This window comes from Thermobia domestica, chromosome 3 (assembly GCF_964235325.1).
Source record: "Thermobia domestica chromosome 3, izTheDome1.hap1.1, whole genome shotgun sequence".
NCBI classification, from domain to species: Eukaryota; Metazoa; Arthropoda; class Insecta; order Zygentoma; family Lepismatidae; genus Thermobia; species Thermobia domestica.
This window is the reverse complement of record NC_137456.1, coordinates 190,734,371-190,751,269: the sequence shown is the minus strand read 5'-3', so window position 1 is coordinate 190,751,269 and position 16,899 is coordinate 190,734,371.

Here is a 16,899-nt window from a genome sequence, read left to right as displayed (position 1 = left end):
GAAACCCTTGTTCAGCGTTATTTGTCGACATACTTAAGAAGAAAATGTAATAACAGTATTGTCGTAATATGTGATGTATATATATAGACCCGTTTTTCAATTGTAAATATCCTGCAATGTACGACAATTCCGTTCTTTCATTTTATTCTTCAAAATGTAATGAAGTAACGATCAGCAAGAGTCTGCTTTATCTTATAAATATTACTTTAGCCCTACTAAATAGACTTATTTTTCAATTGTAACTATCTTACAATGTACCACAATTCTGTTCCTTAATTTTATTCTTATATACGTGATTAACTAACGATCAGCATGAGTTTACTTCCGAATTCAAGAACTCCTTTCGCTCTATTGAATGGAATCACTTTTCAATTGAAAATGTCTGACAAGTTAGGAAAATTCCGTTCCTTCAGTTCATACTTAAATATGTCATTAATTATCGATAATGAGAGTCTATTTCCTCTTCAGAACTATTCTTTTACCCTACTGAATACAAGAACTTTTAAGGTGTAAATATCTGACAATTTACTAGAATTGTGTTCTATCACTTCATACTTAAACATGTCGGAAACAAGCGATCATCATGAGTCTGCTTAAACATACAAACATGCCTTTCGCCCTACTGTACGGACTCATTTTCCAATTTGAATTATCTGACAATTTACGACAATCTCGTTGTTTCATTTCATTATTGTATATGTTGGCAATTAACACTCCTTTCGTCCTAATGAATAAACTCCCTTGTAGCAGACAATTTATGACAATTCCGTTCATTCATTTCATTCATAAATGTGTCAAAAACTACCGATCAGCAACAGTCTGCTACACCTTTCAAGCCCTCCTTTTCCCCTAGTGAATAGACTCGGTTTTCAATTATAAATATCTAACAATCTCCGACAATTGAGATGTTTCATTTTATTTTTAAACATGTTGGAAACTAACGATGTGCATGGGTGTGTTTAGTATTCCAAACATTCCTTTCGCCCTACTCTATGGACACAATTTTCAGATATATATATCTGGCAGTTTACCACAGTTCCGTTCTTTCATTTCATTCTTACATATATTGGCGACCAACGATCAGCAAGAGTCTACTTTAGCTTCCAAACACACCTTTCGCCCTGCTGATTAGAGTCGCTTTTGAATACTAAATATCTGACAATTCACGACAAATCAATTATTTCATTTCATTCTAAAATAGTTCAGAACATCAAGAGTATTCGTTATTACCAAAACACACATTTACTTCTACTCAATGGACTCGCTACTCGATTGTAAATATTTGACAATTTCCTGGAATTTTTCTTTCATTTATTATTAAATATGTCTTTAAATAGGGATCATCAACAGTCTGCTAACACTCCTCTCTTTCTTGTGAATGGAATAACTTTTAAATTGTAAATGACGAACAGCTTACTATCATCCCGTTCCTTCAGTTCATACTTAATTATGGCACTAACTAATGACAATAATAGTTTGTTCTATTTTCCGATCTTTCTTTTGCTCTACTGAATAAAACAACTTTTCAATTGTTAATATCTAACAATATAAGACAATTCCGTTATTTCATTCATTCTTTTATATGTCGGCAAACAACGATCAGCAAGAATTTACTCCTTCTTCAGAACATTCTTTTCGCCCTAACGAATGGTCTATATCCTCACTTGTAAATATCACATAATTTACCACAACTCCGTTCTTTGATTCTTTTCTTAAATACGTCTTCAACCAAGGATCACCACGAGTCTGCTTCAACTTCCAATCACTGCTTTCTGCAAATTTAGTTGATTCACTTTTCAATTGTTAATTTCTTACCATTTACGACACACCCGTTATTTCATTTTATTCTTAAACATGTCGGAAACAAACGATCAGCATGTCTCTGCTTACTTTTCCAAACACTCCTTTCGCCCTACGTTATGGACTCACTTTTCAATTGTAAGTATGTGACAATCTTCGGCATTCTTTCACTTCATTCTTATATATGTCGGCAACTAGCTATCAGGAAGTGCCTGCTTCATCTTCCAATCACTCCTTTCGCGCTACTGAATAGACTCACTTCTCAATTCTAATTATCTGCAAATTACGACAATTCCGTTCTACTATATTATCCACAAATATGTCAGTAACTAAACATCAGCAAGTGTCTGCTTTGCCTTCTAAAACTATTTTCGCCCTACTGCATGGAGTCTCATTTCAATTGTAAATATCTGACATTTCACGACAACTCAGTCGCTACAATTTAAACTTAAATATGTTAGTAACTAACGATCAATATTAGCCTGCTTCATCCTCGAAAAATTTCTTTCATTTTACTGAATGGATTCACTTACCAATTGTAAATATATGACAAATTACGACAATTCTGTGCTTTCATTCTACCTTAAATAAGTCAATTACTGTCAACTGTTTCACCTTCTAAACACTCCTTTGGACCTGCTGTGTTTGCTCACTTTTCAATTGTAAATATCTGACAATTTTCGATAATTCCATTATTTCATTTTATTCTAAAACAGTTCAGTAACTAACGAACATTAACAGTCTGCTTTATGTTCTAAAACACACTTTTCTCCCTACTGAAATGACCTAACATTTTAACTGTAAATATCTGACATTTTACGACTATTCCGTTCTCTCTTTTTATTCTTAAATACATCAGTAATTAGCGATCAGCAAGAGTCTGCTTAATCTTGCAAACGCTGCTTTCACGTTAGTGAATGGACTCACCATTCAAGTCTACATTTTTGATAATTTTCGACAATTCCGTTCTTTCATTCCCTTTTGATTTATGTGGACAACCACAGATCAGCAAGAGACTCCTTCAGCTTCCAAACACTTCTTTGGCCCTACTGCAATTCTCACATTTCTATCGTAAATATCTCAGATATTACGACAATTCCCTTGTTTCCTTTTATTCCTAAATATGTTAGTAACAAACGACCAAGAGCCTGCTTCGTCTTCCTGACACTCCTTAACTTTACTGAATGGAGTCACTTACCAATTATGAATATCTGAAAAAAAGGACAATTCCGTTATTACATTTTATTCGTAGATATGTCTGTAACTAACGATGAGCAAGAGAATACTGCAGCTTCGAAACATTTTTTTCGCTTTAGTGAATGGGTTCACCTTTCAATTGTAAATATCTGGCTATTTATGACAAATCTTTTTTTTTTTAATTTAGTTAAGTACGTGAGGAAGTAAAGATCTCCAAGAGCCTCCTTCGCCTTCCAAACACTGCTTTCACCCAGCTGAATGAACTCATTATTCAATTGTCAACATTTCGAAATTTAGGACAATTCCATTTTTCGTTATATTTTAAAATAGTTCAATAAATATCTATCATCAAGAGTGTGCTTTATTGTCGCGGAACACTCCCTTCGTCCTACTGAATATACTCGTTTTTCAAATGTAAATGACTGACAATTTACGTCAATTCCGTTATTTTATTTATTCTTAAATATGTTAGTAACAAACGATCACGAGCCTGCTTCATCTTCCAGACACTCCTTATCTTACTGAATGGACTCACTTACCAATTGTGAATATCCGACAAATAACGGCAATTCCATTCTTTCATTTTATACTGAAATATGTCAGTAACTAACGATAATGAGTCTATTTCATCTTCCAAATCCTTCTTTTGCCCTACTAAATAGAATAACTTTTGAATAGTAAATATCTGACTACGACAATTCCGTTCTTTTATTTTATTCTTAAATATGCTTTGAACCAAAGATCACTCCTTTCGCCCTACTGAGTAGACTCTCTTCTCAATTGTAACTATCTAACAAATTTACGACAATTCCGTTCTTCCATTTTACCCACAAATGTTTGGAAGTGTTTGCTTCGCATTCTAAAACTATTTTCGGCCTACTAATGGACGCACTTTTCAATTGTAAACATCTGACATTTTACAACAAATCAGTTGTTACATTTTAAAACGATCAACATTAGCCTCCTTCATCTTCGAAAAATTCCTTTCATTTTACTAAATGCGTTCACTTACCAATTGTAAATAGATGACTAATTACAATTCTGTTGTTTCATTTTGCCTTAAATATGTCAATTACTACCGACTGTTTCAGTTTCTAAACACTCCTTTCGACTTGCTGTGTTTGCTCACTTTTCAATTGTAAATATCTGACAATTTTCGATAATTCCATTATTTCATTTTGTTCTTAAACAGTTCAGTAGCTAACCAACATCAAGTCTGCTTTATGTGCTAAAACACGCTTTAAGCCCTACTCAAATAGCCTAACTTTTCAACGCTAAATATCTAACAATTTACGACTATTCCGTTCTCTCATTTTATTTTTAAATATATCAGTAACTAATGATCAGCAACAGTCTGCTTAATCTTGCAAACGCTGCTTTCACCTTAGTGAATGGACTCACCATTCAAGTCTAAATTATTGATAATTTTCAACAATTCCGTTTCTTCGTACCATTCTGATTTATGTCGACAACTACCGATCGGCAAGAGTCTCCTTCAGCTTCCAAGGACTACTTTCGCCCTACTGCAAGTTTCACATTTATACCGTAAATATCTCAGATATTACGACAATTCCGTTAATTGCTTTTATTCCTAAATATGTTAGTAACAAACGATCAAGAGCCTGCTTCGTCTTCCAGACACTCCTTATCTTTACTAAATGGACGCACTTACCAATTATGAATATCTGAGAAATAACATCAATTCCGTTATTTCATTTTATTCGTAAATATGTCTGTAACTAACGATCAGCAGGAGTCTACTGCATCTTCGAAACATTTTTTTCGCCTTAGTGAATGGGTTCACCTTTCAATTGTAAATATCTGACTACACTGGTATACAACATTTTGCTTATGATTATTTCTTGATGAATTTTTATGTATTTTGGCCCTCTGAACACGAATCTGGCAGTTATATTTATGTAGTATCAATATTTTCAATGATATAAGCATGTTTTATTTTTCTCCTATACTGATTTATGCAGAGCAATTTGCGTGCTTTTATTTCGATACTCGCTAGGTTTTATCGCATTTGTCATTAAAGATAATTGTTTGGAGTAGCAAATAGAGAATATAAATTCTAAAGATTCATAGCAGAATTGTAAATTGATTAAATAGAGTTATTCAAATGTGAAGCTGATGTTGGAGAAAACTAAATATGAGGAACATTAATGGGACGTGTGTGGAGATTTCAAAATTGTTGGTTTTCTTCTTGGGTTGCAAAGTGGTTATACTAAATATTCCTGCTTTCTATGTCTGTGGGACAGCCTGGTAACTAACCAGCATTATGATAAAACCGTGTGTCGTGACAGAATGGAGCTTATTCCAGGAATACATAATGTGATAAATGAAGCATTAGTGCCCAAGGAGAAGATTCTCATGCCAACATTACATACTAAGCTGGAATTGGCAAAACAATTTCTGAAAGCTCTGGATCACAATTCACCTGAATGAATAAGGACATTCAGGTAACAGAAAGCAGATACCAAGGAAGGTGGGACTGTGCAATAATGGGTGATTATGCTTGGGGTTATTCCGTGACGAAGTGAACGTTTCCCACAAAAGAAAAAGAACCACCAATCTTCACTTTTGACTATGGAATTCCAGTACCTGATGAAAACTTTCCTCCAATCTCAAGTACTTTTGTATATATTTTTATAAGAAATGTAATATTCATATATTTTAGTATTCATGTATTGTTATGTAGCTTTTTGTTATCCAGAAAGTTGATGTCCAAAATGTGTGTATTATGTTTGTAGTTCAATGTTCCTATAAGACACAATTGTGTAATATATTACTGTTTGAGTAAAATCTGATATGCTTATATCATTACAAATTTTGACATTACGGGAAAATAATTGCCGTACTCGTGTTCAGCGGGTGCAAATCATTAAGAAACCAATGAAAAATCAACAGAAGCACGACTACAAAGTTTGTTATGCTTGTAGTTCAATGTTCTCATAAGATACAATTGTATAATATGTTACTGTATTAATAAAATCTGATATGCTTATATAATCACAAATTTTGACATTACGGGAAAATAACTGCCGTACTCGTGTTCAGTGGGTGCAAATCATTAAGAAACCGACGAAAAACAAACATAAGCACGACTTTGATCAAAATTTGTATACCAGTGCTATTTACGACAAATCTTTTCTTTCAATTTAGTTAAGTACACGAGGAGATAGAGATCTCTAAATGCCTCCTCCATCTTCCAAACACTGCTTTCATCCTACCGAATACCTTCATTATTCAGTTTTCATTATTTGGATATTTAGGACAATTCCATTATTTCGTTTTATTCTAAAATAGTTTAGCAAATAACGATCATGTAAATAACGTTCAATAAATAAATATGTCTGTAACTAACGATCAGCAAGAGTCTACTGCAGCTTCGAAACGTTTTTTTCGCCTTACTGAATGGGTTCATCTTTCAATTGTAACCATCCCTTGAGCATATCCTGGATCCGCGGCAGATAAGAGATTTTAAGAACTGTAAAGTCAATTGTTGTGGGGTAAAAATCTCTGGAGCGTCTGACTTCCGATTAGGAAGTCCGGAATCGATTCCAGGCATACGACATTGACATTTTTAACTTGTTTGTATTTGAATTTCAATCCATACTTAGTGTAAGAAGCAAGAAATCTCATCTGGAAAAGAAAAAAGATGTTCAAGGAAAGTGGAAATGATCATTGAATTGAGACAAAAATATTATAAAATTGTAACATGAAATTGCTCGACATTCTGAGCTAACTTAAAGATTATTTAAACCGTTTTCTAAATCATATATCAATATTTTCCTTTTCTTGTCATATGCGCGGAAGACCTGGTTCGATTCGCAGTCGGAGCTAAAGTGGTTCTGGTCCAATGTTAAGCTATAGGTCTACGTCTGATATAGCTTCTGTTATGAAAGGGACACAAGACTCAAATCCAACCTAGCAATCTGACATCCGGTAGTACTGACGTGAGAAAATACATTATACACGCAATGAGTTCTAATGCCATTAATATATGATATTCGAACCGCTTACTGCAGACAGCAAACATATCCAACATTTGCACATTTCCTTTTTTTGTGATGATAATGGTTTGTAATAGGTCAATGCATCGTTTAACACCGAAATGACACTTGCCCGCTCAGTAAAACTGGGCATCGCGATGCCTTCAATTTTCCGTTTCTTGTAGAAAGGAAACTTGTCCCGGACGAGTTCCCTATCGGCAGAAATAAGACTTTGTAGATTTCCCGTTAGAGGTCATTTCTTCATGCCCAGTGATAAATATTTCGGGATAATACGGAATAAGCTGAGAAAGGACTACACAGTATAAAACTTCCTCGACCATGTTCAGCAAGTTTTCCATTGCTCAAATGAAAGCAACTGATTTCCTAGATTAAAAATTCTGTTGGCCTGAAGTTTACAAAATAGCGTGTCTGAGCGATGACTTTTATGGAAAAAAAAGTCGCTAAACACCTACAAACGACTTTCACCATTTCAGAATACCATGAGATGTAGTTCTTATCTGTAACTCCATATAATGTTCAGTGTAACATGAATATTGGTGGCTTGATAGTGGATAAATTTTAGGCTGAGGAACTCTTCTAAACACTCTGTCCTGCGCATAAACAAACAAAAAAAGGAATGACATCAAAAAACGTTGGTCTACATACTGGTACCTCAAGAAAAAGATGCTATTTGGAGTTCAATAGCATCCTAACCCATCACAACGGAAACACGTTCTGATGATAACGATGACTGATTAATTTGTAGTTACACAACTCACGTATTATTCAGAAATGTTTAATAGCTAAGTTTTCTTCAAAAAATGATATTTATCAATTTCATGGTCCTTTTCTTTAACCAATTCAATCGACAATTTGTTTAACCCTTTCCGGATCCTGGCTTTTTGGGCTATTTTTTAGACTTTCAGTCAAGCAGCTACTGTATCGTCACTATTTATCCTAGGATCCTAGGCTCATTCTCTTCAGAATAGAGCTGGCTTTCGAATGGTACCACCTGCATGCTCATACCGTATACCAGAAGCGGGAAAAAATGTCAAAGTGAAATTTTCGGAGGGAAAAATTTTTTCTCGAACTTTGGCCCCCCCTAGACCCCCCCTGTGTGATCGTAGCCATAAAAAAATCTGATAAATAGTACTTGGTATACTGAATGTGTGTGCCAAATTTCAAGTTTCTATCTTGAATAGTAAGGGCGGGAGAATTTTTATCAACCATAAAACACTATGATCTCAGGGAAAAAAATTTCTGAGACATCCCTAATTACCCTAGGACTATAATCCAGCAATAATTCTCTTCAGAATAGAACTGTCTTTCAGGCGGTACCATTCACATGTCTCCATCATGTATCTAAGGCGGGAAATTCCTGAAGAAAGGGATTTTTGGGGCAAATTTTCCCTTTTTTCAACTTTTGCCCCTCTGGACTCCCCTGTTTTTACGCAGAAATCGAAAAAAACTTCTGGTAAATACTACTCGGTGGACTGAATGTTTGTGCTAAATTTCAATCTTGTACGTGAAAAAATAGGCCCACCAGAAAAAATTTCCCTACCATGCCCCACTTTTACCCTATACAGAAGTATATTTGGATAAAAATTCCCTGAGACATCCCTAATTACCCTAGTATAATAATTCGACCGTCGTTCTCTTCAGAGTGGAACTGCCTTTCAGACGGTATGACTCACGTGGTCCTATCATGTATGTAAGGCGGGAAAATGACGAAAAACGGGATTTTTGGGGTAAAAATCCCTATTTTTACCCCTTTGCCCCTCTGGTTCCCCCCCTGTTTTAGCACTGACTTCGGAACAATAAATCTAGTACATACTACTCTGTGGACTGAATGTTTGTGCAAAATTTCAATCTTCTACGTAGAAAAATAAGCCCGCCAAAAAATATTGAACATACGCTTAGAAAATGAGAAAAGAAATTTTTGACTTATGACGTCATTACCTCCTATGTCTGGACGCAGGACGGTCTGAAACCATACGTATTGTCTTCTGCAAGGCCTCTGGACTTGGAAAATAAAAAAAAACCGGACGAAAAAGCTCAAATAGAAGAGAAATAACGCAATGTACCATGAAAAGTGCATATGGTACAAATTGTACCATAGGATCCCGAAGGGGTTAACAATGCCTTAACTCCAGAAAGCAAACACGTCCAAAACACGAAGCAGTGCCCCCTTTTATCCTCTTACGTGAAACAAATTTTGTATGTTGTGGCATGTCTTAGTGGCCACAAGAGGCGGAAATAATTTTGGAGGAAATTTGGAGAAGAAATTGTATTTACACAAAATTCTTGGAAACCCTGCCGACGCCCATGAATGGGGGTTAACTTTAAAAACAACAACAAAAAAAGAGAAAGAAATAGTTCTGTATTTAATGGGATGGACCTTTAAAAGATGATAATTTTTAAACGTTATGTATGATTTGTTCTTTTTTTTAAAGAAAAAGAAAAGAAAGTGCAATTATGAATATGTGGTTATTTAAAAGGGAATAGGTTTGGACACAATTTGTAGTTTTGTTTCAGAGCGAAAAGCGAGAGAAAAAAAGAACAATTGTGTATGTATTACGTCAGCACTCAATGGAGTATCCTTGCGCTTGTGCCTTGTAGCAGAAGGTCGTTGCATGAAGTTTCAGTTGCAAGCCAGAATTAACGCGGATAGTATGGGTGTCAACCTGAGCCCGTTAACGTAACTTAAATGATAATGTTCGTAAATACTTGTTGGACTTGGATTTCCGTGACTAAAATTTTGAGAGAGAAAAGTAAAAGCTATCTTCGAGTTATTATTATCATCTATAAGAGTGGTAAAAAAGGACAGAGCTATTCTTTGCTGAGGATGTTTTGTTTGTCTTCGTTTTCGGCCGTTTGTCCATTCGAAGTATCCATTTGTTGAGTGTTATAATTGAAGCCGTAGAACGGGGACCTTTGGGAGCAGTTACGGTAAGTGTAATTAAGTAAATCCTGTAGAAAAATCCCTTGTCTTTGTCAAATTTATGTATATGTGGTCGTCTAATTGAAGTCTCAATTTTGACTGTTGATCGAAGGCCGAATTGTTTAGTTTTTCTTCCTTTTCGGTTGGTTTCCGGAAAATTTAACGTCCCTCTTTTGTGCATTGATGTTGAATTGCAAGATTTTCGATAACGCGGCTTGTAGATGATAATAATTAACGAAAAATTAGTTGAATTAGACTCAGATTAATTAAATTAAATGAAACAAATACGACCTTGAAGCCTTTTTCTGGCGTATGAATTGCTTAACGCGATTAAGTTGAAAGATTATTCCTATTTGATTTATTATGAAATTTTTCCTTGATTCGCTAATCTAAAGATACGTAAGTAAACTTGCGTAACCATTGACAGCTGACTTTTGGCTGACTTTTGGTTGATATAAATTGAAATAAATTTGTAAAAAAAGAAACTTTATATTAATTGGTTCTTGTATTTAGAATAGGGTGAGCATAAATAATCAAAAAATATTTGAAAATGAAAATTTTTAACTTGTTGAGTTCTTTTCGTTAATAGGAAATTCGAGTTACTTATAAAATTTAGAATTTTTGCTCGTTAGTGAAATTCAGAATTGTTGTTATTGTTGAATTTATATTTAAAGTTATTGTAAATAAAATTATAGAATTGTTTAAATGAGTTTAGTATTTGAAATTTCAACCATATATTTTTTTCTTTTCATTCACCTGATAGAGGTTTCCGTTAACGTCGTCGTTCGGTGTGAAAGGAAAAGGTAAGAAAAATAACTAATATTTCCTTAGGTATGTTTGACCCCTTTAGACCCCTTACCCCTTAGGTATGTTTGACCCCGCTGTGTTGGATCTACAATGCTTCCGTTTAATTTGTGCCATTATAGATTGGTTAGCAGTCGTTACATCGCGGTTTCCAAATAAGTGTGGTAGCGTTGCAACAATGTGTATTTTAATCACATATACTTCTGTTATTAAAGGAAAAAAAACAAGTTCTGGTGGAAATATCGTAAAGATAGCTTTATTCATTTTTTTCTCTCTGCTGTGAAATTACGAAATGTGGAAATGTTTGCTTTCTGCAGTAAGCGGTTCATACCTTGACCACCATGCTCTAAACAATAGAGATTCATTTTGGAATGGAGAAATCTTTCTTCCTTTTATCTTTTTCTTTCTTTCTTTGTTTTTCTTTCTTTCTTTCATCATCCACTGCACACTACTAAAGCATACAGAGGTGAATCAGAATTGTAAACCTAGTTTAGTAACTGAGAGTTCGAAAGTGCCAAGTTGGTTGCAAAAGATTTGGGGAGTTCGAGCAAACAAAAGTGCGACCTTTGGTAATGGAAAAACAGCAGTCAGGTTTCCAGTTCTCATGGAAGTGGCTGTACCAGTGGTCACAACATACCGTACCTTCGTTCGTTTACTTCATATACGCGGAATTATGGGAAAAGAAACAATAAATTCGGCTTTTTCGTAAGCATTTTACATTACACACCTTGTTGCAAATTTTCCATTACACACTTTGCATGCCTATCTTTTCGATACGTATGTTTTGTATCAGGTGATATGAAACTGTTTGAATTTTTATGACTAAATCTATAGTGTTTCGTTTCTTCCCGTTTTACTTCGTGATATTGCTCTGCAATAAAAGGAATCAATAAATATAACATAATGTACAGGGCCGCATTTCTCATTAGGCCAACTAAACCCCTGCCTAGAGCGCAAATTCTTTTAAGAGCGTGAAATTTACAATTTACAAACAAAAAACAATAGAAAGGTTAACGTTAGATAGAAGCCGATGCACTTCAAATCTATGTTGTAATTAATACAAAAACAGTCATCTACATTAACAAAGAAGCACTCCGCATCTACTCATAACGATACAACATGCTTATTTTCCTACGCCAGGAATGGTCTGCACCCCCTTCGATTAATTTGAAATCATTGAAAGAGGGAGGTTGCAAACATTTGTTTTATTTGGGGGGAGGAAGCGAGCTTCTAAATAAAATACTGATCATATACCTCCAGCTCCGATGCACACAGCAATATGTGTCGCGTGGTCAATCCACGACTACTTCCCTCGCTGTTGATGCGAAGTCGTGCGTAGTGTTGTGAAAGCCTGAAAGAAAAAAACGGAAATTTTGGGTTAAAAAATAGTTTTTACTGTTTTTCCCGAGCTTGGGAAAAAACGGAAAATTTGGGAAAAATTGAAATTTTCGAACATTTTACTACATTATGCTTTTAAAATGGAAATTACTTTATATTTACTAGTTTAGATTTAAGATAATTGAATAGTTACGTTTCTTGTATTAGAATAGGGAAATTTGTGTCGATAAATATACTCCTTTAAACTTAGCACCGTAATAGAATGGAGAAACTCAAAACTAAAATATAATATGGCCAAAAGAAACTAAAATATAATCCTAGTTGGATTAATTAATATAGGCGCATTTACATTATCTTAAGCAATCTTACGAAGTTCCCGCTTTATGGCAGGAATGCTTTAAAATAACGAGTCAGAATCATTTTAGATAACATGTTAAAATCAAATATATATTTTATGGAGATACATATCTTCCTTGTGCTGTGTAAAACTTCCGGAAATTTTGAACCCTATAGAAAAAAAAAATTGATCAGAAATATTGGCAAAAGCTGAAAAATATAATTTAAAAACTATTTATTCTCCTGATGGTAAACATATTGATTGTAACGTATCTGCAGCATATATACAATGTATTTTGCTAGCAGGAGAAATACTTAAAAGAGTAGGTTTTAATTATATATTTTAGTTTTCTGATATGTGGTAAAAAAATCCCTGTTTATTATTTGCAAATTTTTCCAACAACTCAAAAAGAGAGATGATCTAATTTACAGATACACACATACTCTGCACAAGTGCGTAAATTTTTGCAGCAAGAAACATATTAAAGAATTTAACATATGAAACTTTTGTTCATGATTACTAAAGACTAGCAGAATACCCGTTCTTGGCACCTGGAGAATACGTTTCATTATGGATATAAACGCTGCCAAAACTGTCACTAATGAACTAGGGACCCCAAAAACTATGTATTCGACACTAATATCGCTCATTTTCAATTACTTTTACATGTCACCCTCCCCCTTTAGAACTACTAATGGAAGCTGAATTTGGATTTAAGCGGCATCGGAAAGTGTCACTGTTCATCTCAACGACCCCGAAAACTATGAATTCGACACTAATATCGGCCATTTTCGACTATTTTAATATTCACCTTCCCCCAAGTTGGAATGCTGAATTTGGATTTAAACGACATCGGAAGTATTAGTGTTGATCTCAGCGACTCCAAAAACTATGGATTCGACACTAAGATCGGTCATTTTCGATCATTTTAATATTTCTCCCTTCTCCTCAGCGTACAAGTTACGGGTATGAATTTGGATTTAAACAGCATCGAAACTATCAGAGTTCACCTCAGCGACCCCGAAAACTATGAATTCGACACTAATATCGATCATTTCCAATGATTTTCATATATCTCTTCCTCCCCAAGTTGCTAGCCTGAATTTGGATTTAAACGGCATCGAAAGTGTCACTGTGCATCTCAGCGTCCCAGAAAACTATGGATTCGACACTAATATCGGCCATTTTCAATCATTTTATATATCTATATATATATATATATATATATATATATATATATACAGGGTGCGGCACGTAAAACCGGCCCGTAAAGTAAACACATAAAATGAAATGTAATGTATTGAATATGATTAACTACAACACATAAATGAAATGTAATATATTGAATATGACTACTCACCTTCACAGTAGCCTTCACAGCAGGTGCTGAAAGTGTCCTCCGCCCACTTCAACACACATGTGAGCACCATTGAGGAGATTCATACATACCCTTGTCAGTTCTTGTGTTGTAATGCTATTGGTGACATCCTGGATCCTGGTCTTGAGTTCTTCAATTGTGCGTGGATTGGTTTCGTATACTCTTCCCTTTAACAGTCCCCATAAGTAAAAGTCACACGTGGACAAGTCTGGTGACCGAGGAGGCCACAAGCCTTCGCTGATTGTCCTCTCTGGTGTAAACATCTCATGCACAAGGGACAATGATGCAGCTGATGTCTGGCATGTTGCACCGTCCTGCTGAAAGTAACATAACTGACGCTCCTCTTCGGTCAAGTGTGTATAAAACTCCTCCAGGATTCCCATATACACGTCACTGTTCACTGTCGTCTCAAAGAAAATGGGCCCAATAACGCGTGTGGCGGAAATGGCACACCAAACACCAATCTTCTCATCATGCAAGGGTACCTGGTGGATTGCGTGTGGATTTTCTGTCGACCAATACCGGTTGTTTTGGGAATTTACGTACCCAGACAGGTGGAACCACGCCTCGTCACTCATGATGAGCATTAGTGGATCCAAGAAACCACTGGCAACATTGCTCAACAGCTATGAACAGAAACGCACCCTCTTCTGCAGGTCAGGCTCCTTCAGTTCTTGCACAACACTTATCCGGTACGGTTTTAACTTCAGTCCCCTTAAAACACGTCTGCAACTTCTCTCACTCGCATGAACCTGTTGGCTCAATCTCCTGGTTGACTTTCGAGGACTTCTTGTCATTATCTCCTCCACCTGCATTTTTAATTCAGGTGTGCAGACAGATGGTCTCTGTTCCTGGGAGCATTTTGAACCGATCCTATACGCCGCCATTTTTTCAATCAATTCCTGAATAGTGCTTTTTGCTGGCACAGAACGTCCTGGAAATTTCTCCCGAATCAAATTCTTTGTTTTCACAAAAAGTTCCAGTGAGAATGAACTCTTCAACAATGGCAACACGCTCTGGTATCGAATACGGCATTATCACACACTGACACTCACCCGGCTTAACACAACGAGGCCTTTTCCTCAACTGGTTTCGACAAGTTTCACTGGCTGCGGCTGCACGTGACTGCTACAGGTCACGTAAGTCGACCCGACCTCGACACGCCATCTCTTGGTAGGAAGGTAGATTATTTAAGTGTTGCCAAAAACACAATATACCAGAATATTACGACGGGCCGGTTTTACGTGCCGCACCCTGTATATATATATATCCCCCTTCCCCCAAGTTGGAGTCCTGAATTTGGATTTAAGCGGCATCCAAAGTGTCATTATTCATCTCAGCAACACTGAAAACTATGGATTCGACACTAACGTCGGTCATTTTCAAAATATATCCACTTCCTTCCTCGAAGTGCACCTACAAAGTGAAATGATGGAAACCATCCCAGGTCGAACTTCATCTACGTTGAAAATTTTATCGAGATTGGTCTCGTGGTTTACATAAATTTCCCAGTTAAATTATCGTAGAAAATCATGTAGTGTGTACTAGAAGCAACCGAAAAATTAAACATAAGGAAATAATTTCATAAAAACAAGCTGACAAAGCTATCACACTTAACTTTATTTTTAAAAAACACACACACAGCAACCGTAACGGTTTCAATATTCTAACATTTTCCGAAGAAGATAATTTTTAACATCGAAACCGTTACGTTTGCTGTGTCTGTGTTTTCTAAATTCAAAAACTGTGTTTGTATTTTCGAGACACGAGACGGGATAAATAAACTGTCTCATTCCAAAGGATTCTGTCTCGTCTCATGGCAACACTACCTGGTTGCTATGTTGCTAGTGGCAGTGATGCTAGTTTAAAGGAAATTTACGCATGCCAAGTTAGACCAACCACCAACACTAAAACGACCGGAACATATCTCAGAATTATGGGCTATTTATGGGCTAATTAGTTGCTCTAATCCCAATTTTTGGGCTCCTACTGTTTAGTGGGAAATCGGTTTCAAAATGGGCGAGTCTAGCTTGATATCAAGCTAGAACCACCCATATGGTTACAATGGTCCGATCGAAAAAATTCAATCGCCAGAATTATGGGCTAATTAGTTGCTCTAATCTCTATTTTTGGGCTCCTACTCTTTAGCGGGAAATCGGAATCAAATTGAGCGAGTCTTACTCGACATCAAGCTAGAACCCCCCATACGGTTACCGTTACAATGGTCCGATCGAAAAAATTCAAACGCCAGAATTATGGGCTATTTATGGGCTAATTAGTTGCTCTTATCTCAAATTTTGGGCTCCTACTGTTTAGCGGGAAAAAGGATTGAAAATGTGCGAGTGTAGCTTGTCATCAGGCTAAAAAAAGCCGCACGGTTACAATTGTCCGATCCTAAAAATTCAAACGCTAGAATTATGGGCTATTTATGGGCTAATTAGTTGCTCTATTCCTGATTTTTGGGATCCTACCTTTTAGCGGGAAATCGGAATCAAAATGGGCGAGTCTAGCTTGACATGAAGTAAGAACCCTCCTTAAGGTTAGACATCTCGAACCGAAGAAAATCAAACGTCAGAAATTTGGGCTATTTATGGGCTAATTGATGCTGTAATTCCGAGTTTGGGGCTGCTACCTTTTAGCAGGAATTCTTTATCAAATTGTGAGATTTGGCTTAACTTGTTGCTATAACCTAGGGCTATAATACTCCGATCAAAAGAGTTAAAACGTCGGAATTATGGGTTATTTGCATGCTAAATTGTTGCTCTAATGTCGAGGTTTTTCTTCTATCGTTAGCAAGAAATCTAATGCAAGGTTGTTATTGATTTTTAGATAAGGTGGGATGATACTTTCAAAGTTGCAGTGAGAAAACATCGATGTTTATTAACTGAAAATTTATTTATTTGCACTCTCCGCAAGTGTAAATCTATATCTCTACTATTAAATCCATGAATTCTTTTTTCACGTGTTTATGTTCATTATGTTTGGAAGTAAGTAGCGTATATATAGAATTTATATAGTGAAATATCATTATTTTTTAAATAAATTTTTTGTGCAAAGGAAATGCCTCTTCGCAGTTGTTGGGGCCGCAGTGGCACAGAGTTAGAGC